Below are 16,182 nucleotides of genomic sequence, written 5' to 3'. Positions count from 1 at the left end.
TATATTGAGCATCAATATCTATAGAGATAGATCAAGACGCTTGATAGGACTTTCACAAAGCACATACCTTGAAAAGATTTTGAAGTTCAAAATGGAACAGTCAAAGAAAGGGTTCTTACCTGTGTTACAAGGTGTGAAGTTGAGTAAGACTCAAAGTCCGACCACGGCAGAAGATAGAGAGAGAAGGAAAGTCATTCCCTATGCCTCAGCCATAGGTTCTATGAAGTATGCCATGCTGTGTACCAGACCTATTGTATACTTTGCCATGAGTTTGGCAAGGGGGTACAATAGTGATCTAGGAGTAGATCACTGGACATCGGTCAAAATTATCCTTAGGTACCTAAAGAGGACTAAGGAAATATTTCTCGGTTATGGAGGTGATAAAGAGTTCGTCGTAAAGAGTTACATTGATGCAAGCTTTGACACCGATCTAGATGACTTTGAGTCTCGATCTGGATACATATTAAAACTGGGAGCAATTAGCTAGAGTAGCTCAATGCAGAGCATTGTAGACATAGAAATTTGCAAAATACATACGGATCTGAATATGACAGACCCGTTGACTAAACTCCTCTCACAAGCAAAACATGATCACACCTTAGTATTCTTTGGGTGTTAATCACATAGCGATGTGAACTAGCTTATTGAATCTAGTAAACCCTTTGGATGTTGGTCACATGGCGATGTGAACTAATGGTGTTAAATCACATGGCGATGTGAACTAGATTATTGACTCTAGTGCAAGTGGGAGACTGAAGGAAATATGCCCTAGAGGCAATAATAAAGTTGTTATTTATATTTCCTTATATCATGATAAATGTTTATTATTCATGCTAGAATTGTATTAACCAGAAACTTGATACATGTGTGGATACATAGACAAAATATCATGTCCCTAGTAAGCCTCTACTAGACTAGCTCGTTAATCAAAGATGGTTAAGTTTCCTAACCACAGACATGTGTTGTCATTTGATGAACGGGATGACATCATTAGGAGAATGATGTGATGGACAAGACCCATCCGTTAGCTTATCATAATGATCATTAAGTTCTATTGCTATTGCTTTCTTCATGACTTATACATATTCCTTTGACTATGAGATTATGCAACTCCCGAATACCCGAGGAATAACTAGTGTGCTATCAAACGTCACAATGTAACTGGATGATTATAAAGATGCTCTATAGGTATCTCCGAAGGTGTTTGTTGGGTTGGCATAGATCGAGAATAGGATTTGTCACACCGAGTATTGGAGAGGTATCTCTGGGCCCTCTCGGTAATGCACATCACGATAAGCCTTGCAAGCAATGTTACTAATGAGTTAGTTGTGGGATGATACATTACAGAACGAGTAAAGAGACTTGACGGTAACGAGATTGAACTAGGTATGAAGATACCGACGATCGAATCTCGGGCAAGTAACATACCAATGACAAAGGGAATGATGTATGTTGTCATTGCGGTTTGACCGATAAAGATCTTCATAGAATATGTAGGAACCAATATGAGCATCTAGGTTCCACTATTGGTTATTGATCAAAGATGTGTCTCGGTCATGTCTACATAGTTATCGAACCCGTAGGGTCCTCACGCTTAATGTTCGATGATGATTTGTATTATGAGTTATGTGTTTTGGTGACAGAAGATTGTTCGGAGTCCCGGATGAGATCACGGACATGATGAGGAGTCTCGAAATGGTCGAGAGGTAAAGATTGATATATTGGACGATAGTATTCTGATACCGAAATGGTTTCGGAGTGTTTCAGATATTTATCCGAGTACTGAGGGGTTACCGGAACCCCCCGGGAAAGGTAATGGGCCACATGGGCCATACGGGAGAGAGAGGGAAGCCCACAAGGGGTGGCGCGCCCCCCCATGGGGATTCAGAATTGGACAAGGGGAGGGGGCGCGACCCCCATTTCCTTCTCCCTCTCCTTTCCCCTTTCCCCCTCCGAAAGAAGGAAGGGGCCGGGGTCGACTAGGACTAGGAGTCCTAGTGGGTTTCCCCCACTTGGCGCGCCCACAGGGCCGGCCTCCTCCCCTCTCCTCCTTTATATACGAGGGCTGGGGGCTCCCCAAAGAACATCAATTGTTCTTAGCCGTGTGCGGTGCCCCCCTCCATAGTTTACTCCTTCGGTAATATTCGTAGTGCTTATGCGAAGCCCTGTGCGGATCACATCACCACACCGTCGTGCTGACTAAACTCTCCCTTGACACTTTGCTAGATCAAGATTTCGAGGGACATCATCATGATGAACGTGTGCTGAACTCGGAGGTGCCGTACGTTTGGTGCTTGATCGGTTGGATCGCGAAGACGTTCGACTACATCAACCGCGTTAAGCTAATGCTTCCGCTTTCGGTCTATGAGGGTACGTGGACACACTCTCCCCGTCTCGTTTCTATGCATCTCCTAGATATATCTTTTGTGATCGTAGGAATTTTTTGAAATTACATTCTACGTTCCCCAACAATATTGACATATGTAAACTCTATGGCCACATCCATGCCCATCTTTGCTATGTGTACCTTTAAGGTTCACTATACCATATTGGATCATGTAAACATAGCTGCCAGGAATTTTCTATGGTATGGTAATGAGGTGAAATAAAGGAAAATGCCTTGCTAGTTGGAAGATGATCTGTAAGCCAAAAAATTCAGGTGGTCTTGAAGTTCTGAATCTTAGAGTCCAAAATATTGCCCTGTTGATCAAACACCTCCACAAATTCTACAATCATGAAGATATCCCATGGGTTAATTTGATATGGCAATCATATTATCCAAACAATAATACACCTCATGCTTCCATTAATAAATGATCCTTTTGGTGGAGAGACCGTGTAAGCCTAACAGATCTATACAGAGGTATGGCAACTTGTACAGTTAAGAAAGGTGACACTGTTTTGCTATGGGAAGATGTATGGAAGGGCTGTATCCTCAAAAGAAAATGGGCTAAACTCCACTCTTATGCAAAAAATAACATAACTATCCATCAGGCAAAATCTATGAATGATCATAGCAACATGTTCCAATTACCTCTCTCCATGACTGCCTATGATCAATTTAATACCCTGTCTGAGCACCTTGAAGAAATTAGAGAAAATCAGGATCAGGACAAATGGATATTTATGTGGGGAAACTCCAAATACTCTGCAAAGAAAATTTATGAAATCCTTATGGTAAGCCAGCAAGCTCCCTTGCCAATGCAATGGGTCTGAAAAACATGCTGTCTACCAGGACATAAATTCTCTTGTTGGCTGATGTTGAATGACAGAATAAGTATCTGTGAGCTACTATCCAGGAAAAGTTTTGCTCTAGATAGCACTGAATGTACTTTATGCAAGGATAATCTGGAAGACAAAACTCATCTGATTTTCAACCGCTCCTTCAGTCAAGGTTTCTGGTGGAGTATTGGTGTTGAATGGAACACTTATCTGAATATCTACATGATGATCATGGAAGCAAAACAAAGGTATAATTCGGATTTCTTCATGGAAATTCTAATTACTGCAGCTGGGCCATATGGAACCAGAGGAATGATCTCTTCTTTGAAGGCATACCTTGCTCCATCATAAATTGCAAAAAAAATTTAGGAGATATCTACAGGATACTATGATCAAGGCTAAGCCTAGTAATAAGGAAGGAATTCTATCATGGCTAGATAGTGTGTAATAAGTTTTTTTATAGTATCCTCAGATTTAGGCTAATGATATGTAACTGGCATAATCATGCCACCATGTACAATGTTTCTAACCCCTTAACCTATAAATGAAAGAGATCATAGTAGGGATTTCCCCCTACTGTAAATGGTCAAAAAAATATTGTTGTGTTTCTTGGTCGGAGTGAAATGTGCATGACCATGTTTTCATTCTTATCTATCTCTTCCAGTCTATGCTATTCTGTTATGAGTGCAAAATTTTATCTGGAACGAAACTTATCTGGTGTCCTTGACCATGATTTAGTTTCGGTCCGAACTTAATCAATTTTGGCGAAAGTCGTCCAAAATTTGGGATTTCCCGCCCAAGTCAAGATCAGGTCTTTGATGATGGTTACCATGTGCCATTCAACAACTGCCATCAAATCTTGGTCGTTGAATCACAAAAGTCCTCTGACTGTTGTCGTCCAGTCTGGTTCATTGAGTGCGGTTATTTCCTCCTGCGTATAAATAATGTGCCGCCCTGTCCACCCTCATTCACTACGTCTCTCCACCATCTTATTCTTCTGAACCCTTATCGTACTGCTCCACCTCGAGTGTGACGACGCCGATCATCCTCGTCGCTTAGCTGCAGGAAGGAGGTCGCCGAAGTCCTTCCTCGCCGCCGTGGGTCATCTTCCACCCCGCGCCGCTGTAGTGGCTGCACATTGCCGAGCTAGGGTATGTGTAGAACAAACTCATGCTTCCATCTCATTGTTCGAGTTCATCCGCGGTATTTTTCATATGATTTTACCATATTTATCATATCTTCACCATTAGGTAAAATCCTTGGATGTGGTTCATAGTTTTTCATTGCTCCTTGTTCAGATATAGGGTTTGTGTTTTTGTATCGAACGTATTACGGATGGAAAGCTTATCACGATATCTAGTATTTTTCCCTTCTGTGTACTAGGTCGTCCCGGTCATTTCTTTCTCTCCAAACATTACTCAAACACTACTAGGAAAAAGGCTAGCTCTAGCGCTGGTTTTAGGTATAGCAGTAGCGCAGGGCACCGTGCTACTGCTACGATGCTACAGCTAAAGTGTAGCAGTAGCTTGTGTTTACTTGCGCTACTGCTATACCTCCTTAGCAGTAGCACTTCTGGTAGAAAGCGCTACTGGTAGTTACTAGCAGCGCGCCTCTCTACCCGTGCTACTACTATTATTACGTGTTTCTTTTTTGTTTTATGTCATATTCATAAACTATTATACAAGTTTTCATACAGTAGCAATTTAGAGATTGTTTTTATATCATAATGAGTTATTACATCATTGAGTGAAAGAACCGTGGATTAGTTTAAAGTGCATGAATCCAAAGTAACCAATGGTCACTTTGGATCCATCCACTTGAAAGTAATCCGTGGTTCTTTCACCCAATGACATAATAACTTATAATCATCATCATAACAACTTATCATCATAATATATCATTATCCTATAACAACTCCTCATCATCATCATTTTTGTCCATGAGACATCATATAACAACTTGGTCACTAGTTATAATAACAACTCCTCATCTTAATACCTAGGACCTACTCCTCTCTCCTAGGTAAAATACCATAAAACAGATAAACCGGTCCATCTCCATAATGGAGAATGGACATAAACCTATCTCCAACTTGTGGCTTACGCACATTCATTTTGTCTCCAATTAGTTGCGTGTGCGCATTCATCACTTTGCTCCATTCTTTGATTTTGAGCCTTTCATCATTTGAAGGAATCGAGTATGCAGTATGGTAAGCCTTCAAAGGAGTTGGTCGTAAGCTAACCATATGCATATCACCTTCGGTAAATAGCATGTCAAGAACAACCTCCTTCGGGAGCCTCTGTTCAAAAACGTAATAGTAACACATATAGTTAGCAATGTAGTTTACTTAAGAATAATGTATGCAATGAAGTTACCATCATTAACAAAATCTTGCCAAGTTTTTGGCAATGAAGTTACCATCAAGCAATTTATGGACTAGTGGCACGTATCTAGTATAATTTGGGTTGATAGAGTGATTGGTTTTGAAGGCCTCAACATTTTCTATGAATGAGACAAGATAATCTTTCTTCTCACAATTAAGGTCGGAGTCATAGCTGTAGTAGGTGCTGTCTACAACCTTCCGAGTATTTCTTGAAGATAAGAAATAAGCTGGCAATTATAAATAAATAAGTTAGTACCGACGAACACCCTCGCCGGTCCCCCGATCTGCCCGCTGCCGCGCCCCTACACCGGTTCGAGGACTTCCCCGTCCTCCCTCGGACCCGACAGCTGACAAGGTCCTACCTCGGGGTCCGGCAGCGGTGGTGGGGGACGTGGGTCGCCGAGATTACAGATCGGGGGACCCACACCCACCAGTGGCTCGGTACCTTCCAGACGGCCAAGCTCGCGGCCATGGAGTACGACCTCTGGCAGGTCCGCTACCACGGCAGGGCGACTAGGCTCAATTTCCCCTTCGGCACACGTCCGGTCGACCTCGTTCCACCGGAGCCTTAGTGGTGAGCTCAGCTATGGCGTGTGAGGACCGCGAGGCATGGGAGCGCCTCGAGGCCGAGGCCAACGATGAGGCCTATATGCAAGAGCTCTGCCGGCAACACCCGGAGCTCGTGGAGGCAGACCGGGCGATCTTTGCCGGTGCGGAGGGCGGCGAGGACGGCGGCGCGGAGGGCGGTGAGGTTATCACGCTCTCCTCCGACGACGAGGTCGAAGGCGGCGGTGCCGGCGGCGCGGAGGGCGTCGAGGTGGGCCCCTAGGACGAGGAGATCGACGTCGACGAGTGGAGGAGTGCCTTCCCCAACGACCCCGACGACGGTACCTGCCCGGACCCGGCTCGCGGCACACCGTACATGACGAGGAAGGATTGGCTCGACCTCTACTTCGACCAAAAGTAGTTTAGCTTAGTTTAAATTTATGTTTTATGTTCGGTTATGCAAAACTATCTATGTTTATGTTTGAATGCATGCTACTTTCGGTTGAACCTGCTTTGAACTTGATCAAATTGAAGTTTACAACCTTAAGTTTAGGGGATCAACTAGAAAAGGCCAAAAATTGCTGGAGTATATATATCCACTAAGGGTTTTAGTCCTTTAACTTTTTAAGGATAGCCTAGAGATGTACTTATGACTTGTTTATTTCAGTTAAATGTGCAACTATTTTGCCGTGCAGTTCAATTTTATCAATGACAGTTTCAACAATACCACTATGAATTACGATATTTGGTTGCTGTTAAGGATATTGCAATTAACATGCCTTTTCGTTTTTTTAACAATAGCTACTGTACTGTAGACCTGCACAATACCACTTTGAATGACTATTTGATTGTTTTTAAATGTTATGCCTGATGTAGTTAACACACCTTTCCACTTCTTGTTTTGCTTAACTAGCGTGCTTAAGCCTGCACACTGAAGCTATGATTTGTAGATTATGTTGTCTAGCATGGATATATTTGGCTGATGTTTAGCTTGTTGTGCTTAACATGCCTTTATATGTACTTATGCAGGACAATATTGAGAATAGTGTTGTTTTCCATCGAGGTTAGTTTCATCGCATTGCTTATATGTACTCACTGTTCAAGATATCGGTAGATGGTACCATATAGCCTGAGGCTGATAAGGGATTAATCATCGAATCAGACATTTCACTGAATATATCTGTAACCCATTTATCAGTAGGTTAACTATGGCCATATTTAATATATCTGAGGCTACATAACAACATGCATTGTACTGAATGACTAAATATGCAATCCCAGGCTGATGATGTCTAGATATACATGCAATAAAATCTTATATAATGAGATGGAGGGAGTGTTGTACTACATCATTTTTCAATTGTTGTTTAGCTTCTAATATTAACTTGGTGCTTTTAGGTACATATATCATTGCCAAAGATCCACACTTCGACCCTTTCTGCGTATGGGGCAATGAGATATTCATGAACCAGCATCAATTGAGGAAACTGATAAAGATTGTTATTAAAATGGGTCAAAAGATGTCAATCGAACTATTTGTTTATACTTTATGCAAGACAACAGTGAACTGCAGGATGGTAAGTAAGAATCCCGTAGCCTTCTTTTTACTGCCCGTAATGAGTTGTGTTAGATGACAATATCTGAATCTTTTTTCTTTTGCAGTGGATCGTGAAGCAGTTTACTCAAGATTACCTCTCAAACTACATGATTGGCGGCCGACCATCACAAGGGGTTGGACTAGAGTCCTGCATGCCTTCTGCATCTAGGAGAGCACAATAGGGCCATTCCACTTCACCTTGTTCAGCAACCGGAATGTCTGTCGCCTCTTTCTTTACCATCTATAATAGTATAAGTATAGAACCCTGGTTCATCATTTTTTATTTGGTGCTTATGTAATTCTTAAACATATGTACCTGTGGATCGAATAATGCATTGGTTGTTTGAACCTGATGGATATGAATAAAGCTATAGCCTACTTTTAAGTTTAAATTAGGTACAATTTTGAATATCATCAATTAAATTAGGGCGAAATTATGTTGTGTAGGTCATTACGGCACACACGGTTAGTAAAACACAAACGCTTGTGATATACACCATAATCCGAGACGGTTCATAGAGAGGAAATGTGTGCAAGCATGCATACAGTTGCCGTTTGCCAAGCGTGTGTGATGTCAGACACTATCACATACGGTGCGGGAAAACTAAATGTGTGTGATTCTCTACCTATCGTACATGGTTTATAATCATGAACTATTTGTTATGTGCCAGGCATCGTAAAACTCCCGTGCCTGAAATCTGCCTGGAAAGCTCCCGTGCCTGGAATCTGCCTGTTTTTAGGTAAAACCACAAAACTCCGACTGTGATGGGCAATGCGGGCACAAACGAGTAGCAAGGATGAAGCGTTTGGGATATTCAAGATATCGGAAATGGTTATATAGGGACAACTGTATGCATCAAGGCTCCCTATCCCCGACGGTTTCTGGGTCATGTGGGAAGGACACCCCTATCGCCCACACTCACTTGGCGATGGTTCCAAATGCCGTCGCGAAAAGGGGTTAAAAACCGTTTATATAGCACCGACGCGTACCAGTGTTAACCAAAAACTCATAACCATGTTTAGTTCTTAAGTGAGCCCTCCTAGTCTCCATTATCAAAGTCATCTAAACCAAAACCAAGCTTCTCCAATACATATGTACTAATCGAATTGAAAAAAATCCAGAAATTACACGTTGAACAAAAGAAGCACAAGAGTGATGATATTAATTACGATGAAATGCTTGTCGTTGCGTACCGTACAAACATCAAATGTCTCTTCCATCTTTACGGTGAAAAACATATCATTTGCAGGTGAGGAAACCTGCCGCACAATCTCTGGTCATCGCAGCAGTACCCGCACTCCAGGATCCCATCGTCATCAGACATCTCCTTTGTTCAAAATTCAAATATTATAAATCGATGGCAAAACCCAAAATGGCGTTAAATGGTCTTTCCGGCATTTCCAACGCACTCGATATTTCCTATATTATAGAACAAGCCCATGCCAAAATTCACGAAAAAAAATCTGGCATCACCTTTGCTAAAAAAAGACATATCGAGCGCCTGCAATTTGTCAGAACGGAAATTAATCAACACTACGGCAAAACATGGGCCAGTCAGAGGTGTTCCCTACAAAACATGGCCAGTTGGGCAAGCACATATCCTGTTTGAGCAACAATAGATAGACATTTCAAAATATCTTACATATAATCCTAACATAACTAAATTTGCCAATATAGGTCTCTCTCTCTAAACTAGTTCTATTAAGCACTTACTAAATAATCTAGTTTTATCAACTACTTACTAAATAAACTAGTTCTATTAAGCACTTATTATAAATAAACTAGTTATATTAAGCACTTACAATAAATAAACTAGTTATATTAACGACTTACTAAATAAACTATTTCTATTAAACACTTGCTAAAAATTCTAGTACCCTAGTTCTAACCTAAATTTTCTTCTATTTTAGTCAAAACATCTAAAATAGTCTAAAAAAATATTCTATTAAAAAACCTACATTCTACAATGTCTACATTCTAAAATCTACATTTAAATTACCTACATTCTACAAGAACAGAGACAAGGGAGGGAGGGAGGAGGGGTAGGGAGGAGGGAGGTAGGAGGAGCTACCTCGGTGGTGGTGACGGCGAGAGGGGGGGGGGGCGACGATGACGTGATGGAAGGGGGATCGAGTGTAAGACATATGATTTAGGAACTGCTCGACACCCCTAACCCGGGTTGTGGCTATCTCATTATATAGAGGTACCCAAGGGGTACAATACAACGTTACAGTACATGTATACAAAGGCTACGTGTATATCCAGTCTAACACCCTCCCTCAATCTTAACTATGTCCTGAAGTACAAAGGAAGTTAAGATTGCGCCTACAGCCTACAAACTGTGGTTGTGGAAGAGGCTTCGTGAAGATGTCAGCAAGTTGATCCTTTGATGGGATGAACTTGATACATAGTAGTTTCTGTGCAACACGTTCCCGAACAAAGTGATAATCCACCTCAATGTGTTTTGTCCTAGCATGAAACACTGGGTTAGAAGAAAGATATGTAGCACCAATGTTGTCACACCATAGGACCGGAGGACGAGCTTGAGGAACACGCAGCTCTCTCAACAGAGACTGTACCCATATGATCTCAGCTGTCACATCAGCAACAGATTTGTACTCAGCCTCAGTACTACTGCGAGACACTGTTGCCTGCTTGCGAGCATTCCAGGCGATCAAGTTAGGACCTAGAAATACCGCATAACCCCCCGTGGATCGCCTGTCATCAGGACTACCAGCCTAGTCTGCATCAGAAAAAGCCGAGAGCTCATACGACGATGCAGACTGAAGAAGCAAGCCATAGGAGGCAGTAAGACTGACATAGCACAAAATACGCTTCACAGCAGACCAGTGAGACGTCCTGGGTGCATGCAGAAACTGACAGACACGGTTGACTGCATAGGAGATATCAGGCCTAGTAATAGTAAGGTATTGCAAACCACCAACGAGACTGCGATACTCAGTAGCATCATCAGACGAGAGAGAGTCACCATCAAGAGCGGACAACCGATGAGTGGTAGACATCGGAGTGTTAACATGTTTGCATTTGAGCATTCCAGCACGACGCAACAAGTCCAAGGAGTACTTTTTCTGAGTGAGAGTCAAACCAACAGAGGACCGTGAAACCTCAAGACCAAGGAAAAAATGAAGAGCATGTGGAATTGACACTAATGGCGCACTAAACATGTGGTGCGCCATTACTATATACTAATGGCGCACCATGTGTTGGTGCGCCATTAGTGTGCAAATACTAATGGCGCACCACGTCCACGGTGCGCCATTAGTAAAATTTTTGTGTTTAATTTTTTCAAAACTACTAATGGTGCACCGTGGGAGTGGTGCGACATTACTAGTTGAACTAGTAATGGCGCACCACATCCACGGTGCGCCATTAGTAAAAAAATTTCTTTAAATTTTTTCAAAACTACTAATGGCGCACTGTGGGAGTGGTGCGCCATTACTAGTTGAACTAGTAATGGCGCACCATGCCATGGTGCGCCATTAGTAACTTGGCCCAAACATTCGCCCGGATGCACCGCCCCCCCCCTCGTGGACCGCCTTTTCAGTTTCCAAAAAAAATAAAAGAAAATGATAGAAATGTCAAAAAAATAAGATTTCCATGTGATATGTGGTCTAGTTGTTAGCAAAATTTACAAACATGAATTTTCGACTTTTTTGCAAAATCTCTCGAGAATTTATAAAAATGGGCATAACTTTTGCGTACGAACTCGGATGAAAAAGTTTTTTATATGAAAAATCATCTACTCGAAAATTTACATCCGAATTTAGCCGAGGAAACCCCGTTAAACATTTTCAAAATCCTCAAAAACCTAATAGAAAAAAAGATACGGGGCTTTTAAGATCTGGAGAGGCAAAAAAAATTCAAACTTACTAATGGCGCACCTGCCCATGGTGCGCCATTAGTATCTTCCCGCCTTCAAAATTCAAAATAAGTCAAAAAAATAAAAAAAGTTACTAATGGCGCACCTGCCCATGGTGCGCCATTAGTATCTTCCCGCCTTCAAAATTCAAAATAAATCAAAAAAAATAAAAAAAGATAGTAATGGCGCACCTGCCCACGGTGCGCCATTACTATGTCGTATATATGGCTGGGCGCACCTCCTCCACTCCATCTCCTCCTCTCCTCCACTCCATATTCCCTTCTCTCCTCCACCATACTACCGTCCTCCTCTCCGGCGACCTCCTCCTCCTCCTCTCTGGCGACCTCCTCCTCCTCTCCGGCGACCTCCTCCTCTCTGGGGACCTCCTCCTCCCTCCTCTCCTCTCCTCCCCTCCCCTCCCCTCACGGTTTCTCCTCCCTCCTCTCCGGTGAGCTCCTCCTCCCTCCTCTCCTCCCATTCCCTCATGGTTTCTCCTTCCTCCTCTCCGATGCTTCGGTGAACTCCTCTCCGGCGACCTCCTCCTCCTCTCCGGCGATGTAGGCGAGCGCATCTCCGGTGACCTCCTCCTCCTCTCCGGCGAACTCCTCTCTGGCAAAAGAACACGGCAAAAGAACGTACAAGATCCAAAAACAGGAACAAAATTTGAAATAATATTGTGCCAAAAAACAAGCAAAAAAAACTAGCAAAAAATGGGCAAAAAAATTCACGATCCAGATCCAAATTCTAAATTCAAAAATAGCAATGGCGCACGGTGGGGGTTAGACGGTGCGCCACTACTATTTTCCCGCCTTCAAAATTCAAAAATACTAATGGCACACCGTGGCCTATACTAATGGCGCACCAGTGGCCTATACTAATGGCGCACCGTGGCCTATACTAATGGCGCACCAGGAGATACTAATGGCGCACCAGTGGTGCGCCATTAGTAAAAAATACTGGTGGCGTGATACTAATGGCGCACCAGTGATGCGCCATTAGTAGGCAAAACTGGTGCACCATTAGTAGCCCTTTTCCTAGTAGTGGCACCTAAATCCTTGACAGCAAAATCATCACGGAGAGCAATCACAAGGCGATCAGCAGCAGCAGCAGAGGAACTGATGAGAATGATATCATCAACATAAACCAAGAGATAAATCGTAACCTCAGGGCGCTAGAGGAGAAACAGTGACGTATCAGCAATGGAGGGAGTAAACCCAAGAGCCCTAAGAACAGATCCAAGGCGAGCATGCCATGCACGAGGAGCCTGTTTGAGTCCATACAGTGCCTTAACCAGATGATAGAGATGATGAGGTCGTGTCGGGTCAACAAAACCAGGCGGCTGACGCATATAAACCTCCTGCTCCAGAATGCCATGTAGGAAAGCGTTCTGCACATCAAGGTGACGAAGGAACCATCCGCGAGTAACCGCAAGAGACAGTAGTAATCGAATGGTAGTAGGCTTGATGACTGGACTGAACGTGTCTCCATAATCAAGACCATACCTCTGTTTGAAGGCCTTGCCAACTAACCGTGCCTTGTAGCGTTCAATGGAGCCATCAGCATGTCTCTTGACTTTGATAACCCACTTGGAATCAATGACATTGACACTGTAGGAACAAGACGCCAAGTGTTATTCTTTTGTAGAGCCTGAAACTCTTGTTCCATTGCATCACGCCAATGAGGAATACTCAGTGCAGCCTGAAAGTGACGAGGCTCTGCAGTAGGATCAGTAGCAGTGTGAGCCATGCACGCAGCAAGCCACGCAACCGTCCCATCCGTGCGCTCCTTCGGACAAAAGACACCGGATTGGCTCTGTGTGCGAGGACGAAGAGTGACAGCAGGTCCGGCTGGCAAAGTCGGTGCAGCAGAGGATGTTGACGAGGCCGACACAGAGTCAGGCGAGTCGGGGTCACAGGGGACCGAAGCAGGGCTGGTCGGCGACCCTGGCGCCAAGACAGACCGGGCCGGAGCAGGTGACGGCACCTCCAGGCCAGAAGCAGCCGCAGCCGGCCCAGGCGAGAGGCCCGCCAGTGGCCCGGGCGAGCCACGCGAGGCTGGCGCTGGGGAGGCCTGCGAGCCAGGCGAGGCTGGCGCTGGCGAGGCCGCTGGTGCTAACGAGGCCCGCGAGCCAGGCGAGGCTTGCGCTGGTGAGACTAGCGCCCGCAGGGCCAGTGTGGAGCCAGGCGGGGCCGGCATGGAGCCGGCGGACCCAGCGCCCGCAAGGCAGTCGGGGAAGCCTCCACAGGCGAGACGGGGACGGGTTGGCGGGTGGCGCCCGCCATGCAAGGCGTATGCATGTCCCGATCAGGAGGCTCATCCGTGACCTGTTCATCAAGCAGCTCGAGCCGAGTGTTGGATCAGAGGCCGGAAGACACACGCGTACAGGTGGAGGAAAAACGATGAGACACACATGAGAGATTTTTTTGGTGCCGTTCTACTTTCTCCTCAGCTTTTCTTCCTTTATATCTCATTGTTCAGTTACAGAAGGGAAAACGTGGCCGGTAAGGATCCTACCAAAGCGCCACGATCCGGTTAGCTCGTGCCATCCCACGAGCTCCTGAACGTCTCTACCACGCGATGCTAGACTGAAGGAAACGTCCCGATGCAAACGGATGCATCTCAGGCCCATGCAAATGCATGCACGGCTCGCACAAGTTACGGCTCGTGGCTAACAAACTAGCTAACAAAAACAAATGCTAATTAGACGTGACAGAACGTGTACGTGCTAGCCTATACTCAACTAATGCAAGCTAAATCTCAGAAACAAACATGCACTATTCCCTACGTGCTCGCTAAAGCAACATGATTATCTGACAATCACTCCCTAATCTTGTTGCTGCTTGATGCTCCTGACCTGACGCCGCGGTGGGTGACACCCCCATTTACTGATGGCATCTCCATCTCGAGATGCTGCTGTTGGAGTCTAAGAGCTTCTTGGCTCCATTTTCTTGATGACACATGAGCAACACCAACAACTATCTTGAGTAGCACCATGTACAGTCGGTTAGGTGATCTCTTAATCTTCATCTGCACCTTCCCAGACCTGCCTCTAATCCACAGGAATGTACCATCTAGCACTACACGATTGCCATCCTCTGCCAGCTTACCAAGACTAATTATGTTACTAGATAAACTCGGTACAAAATATACCTCCGTTAGATGCACCTGCTCACCGCTCTTGCATTCAACAATGATTGAACCTTTCCCTTTAATCAGAGCAGTAGATCCATCTCCAAGCTTCACATGGCCACTGATGCTTTCATCTATCTCCTTGAATTTGCACCGTGAGCCAGTCATGTGGTTACTAGCACCACTATCAAGCCACCATGCATCAGCTGATCCATCCATGCTCAACAAAGGCTTGACATTCTCCTCATTCAGCATCACAAAGTTCTTGCTCTTCTCAACGAGTTCACTTCCCTCATCCGTGAGGAGCATATCAGACCGACATCCCTTGTTCCCTTTGATCTTCACTCCCGGCTTCTTCACGCCGAGTGTCGCCGCGGCCGACGGCGGCGTCGTAACAGCAGCCCTCACGACCGGCGTCGGCAGTGTCGTTGCCGCACTCCCTGCGGCCGGCGCCGTCTTGACTTGAATGGGTGCTTCAGCTGCATGTACCACCAGATCCCTGAGTCTTCCATTCTCATCACAGATCACACGCTGCATCTTCAAGAACTTGTCCTTCTCCTCCCTTGCATGTACCAACTCCTCAGCCTGTGTCATGTACTCGTCAGACAGGGCATGCAACTTTGCATTAGCGGCGGCCAACTCTCTGCGTAGCCGTGCGACCTCAGCCTTAGCAGTTTCAACCTCCATCAATGCATCAGAGGGCTTGAAGGACTCGCCTCCCAGTGCATGGCCGCCCTCTGCCTCCATCTCTGTAGGCTCAAAGACACCTGCGGTGCCATCCACCTCAGGCGCAATCTCACATGCCATAGCCATGAGCAGCGCCGGCTCGTCGTCGACGTCGGCAGCAACTATGAGCGCCTTCTTTTTCTTCCACGCCTCACACTCAGAATTGAAGTGTCCTTTCTCCCCGCAATTGAAGCAGGTAATCTTGGACTTGTCGAACTTGCCGCGAACCTTCTTCCTATCGTTATCCCAGCCGCGGCCACCACCGCGCCCATCACCGTCCTTTCCGCTGCTGCTGGACCCTTCTCCCTTCTTCTTTTCTTTCTGGATTAGGGCCTCCAGCTCTGCACGTGAGACCAGCATCAGCTTCTCGCCGTCGTCGTTGCGGTCTTGGTGCCGCCCGGACTCGTTCTCCTCGAACGCCCGCAGCCGCCCAATGGCCTCGGCGACCGACATCTTCTTGACGTCGCCCCATTGCTCGATTGTCCCGATTATCGGCAGGAAGCGATCCGGGACCGCCGCGAACAGCCGCTTGACAACGGCGTGCTCCTGCAAGTTCTCGCCAAGTGCTCGAATTTCTCCGACGAGCGCGGTGAGTCGGCGCCCGAACGCGCCAACTTCTTTGTCATCTTCCATGGTTAGCCGCTCGAAGCGCCTTGTCAAGTGGCTGATGCGCGCCTGCACCACACGCTCATCGCCTA

Source organism: Triticum urartu, chromosome 6, assembly GCF_003073215.2.
Source record: "Triticum urartu cultivar G1812 chromosome 6, Tu2.1, whole genome shotgun sequence".
Taxonomy (NCBI): Eukaryota; Viridiplantae; Streptophyta; class Magnoliopsida; order Poales; family Poaceae; genus Triticum; species Triticum urartu.
Note: the sequence above shows the minus strand (reverse complement) of the source record.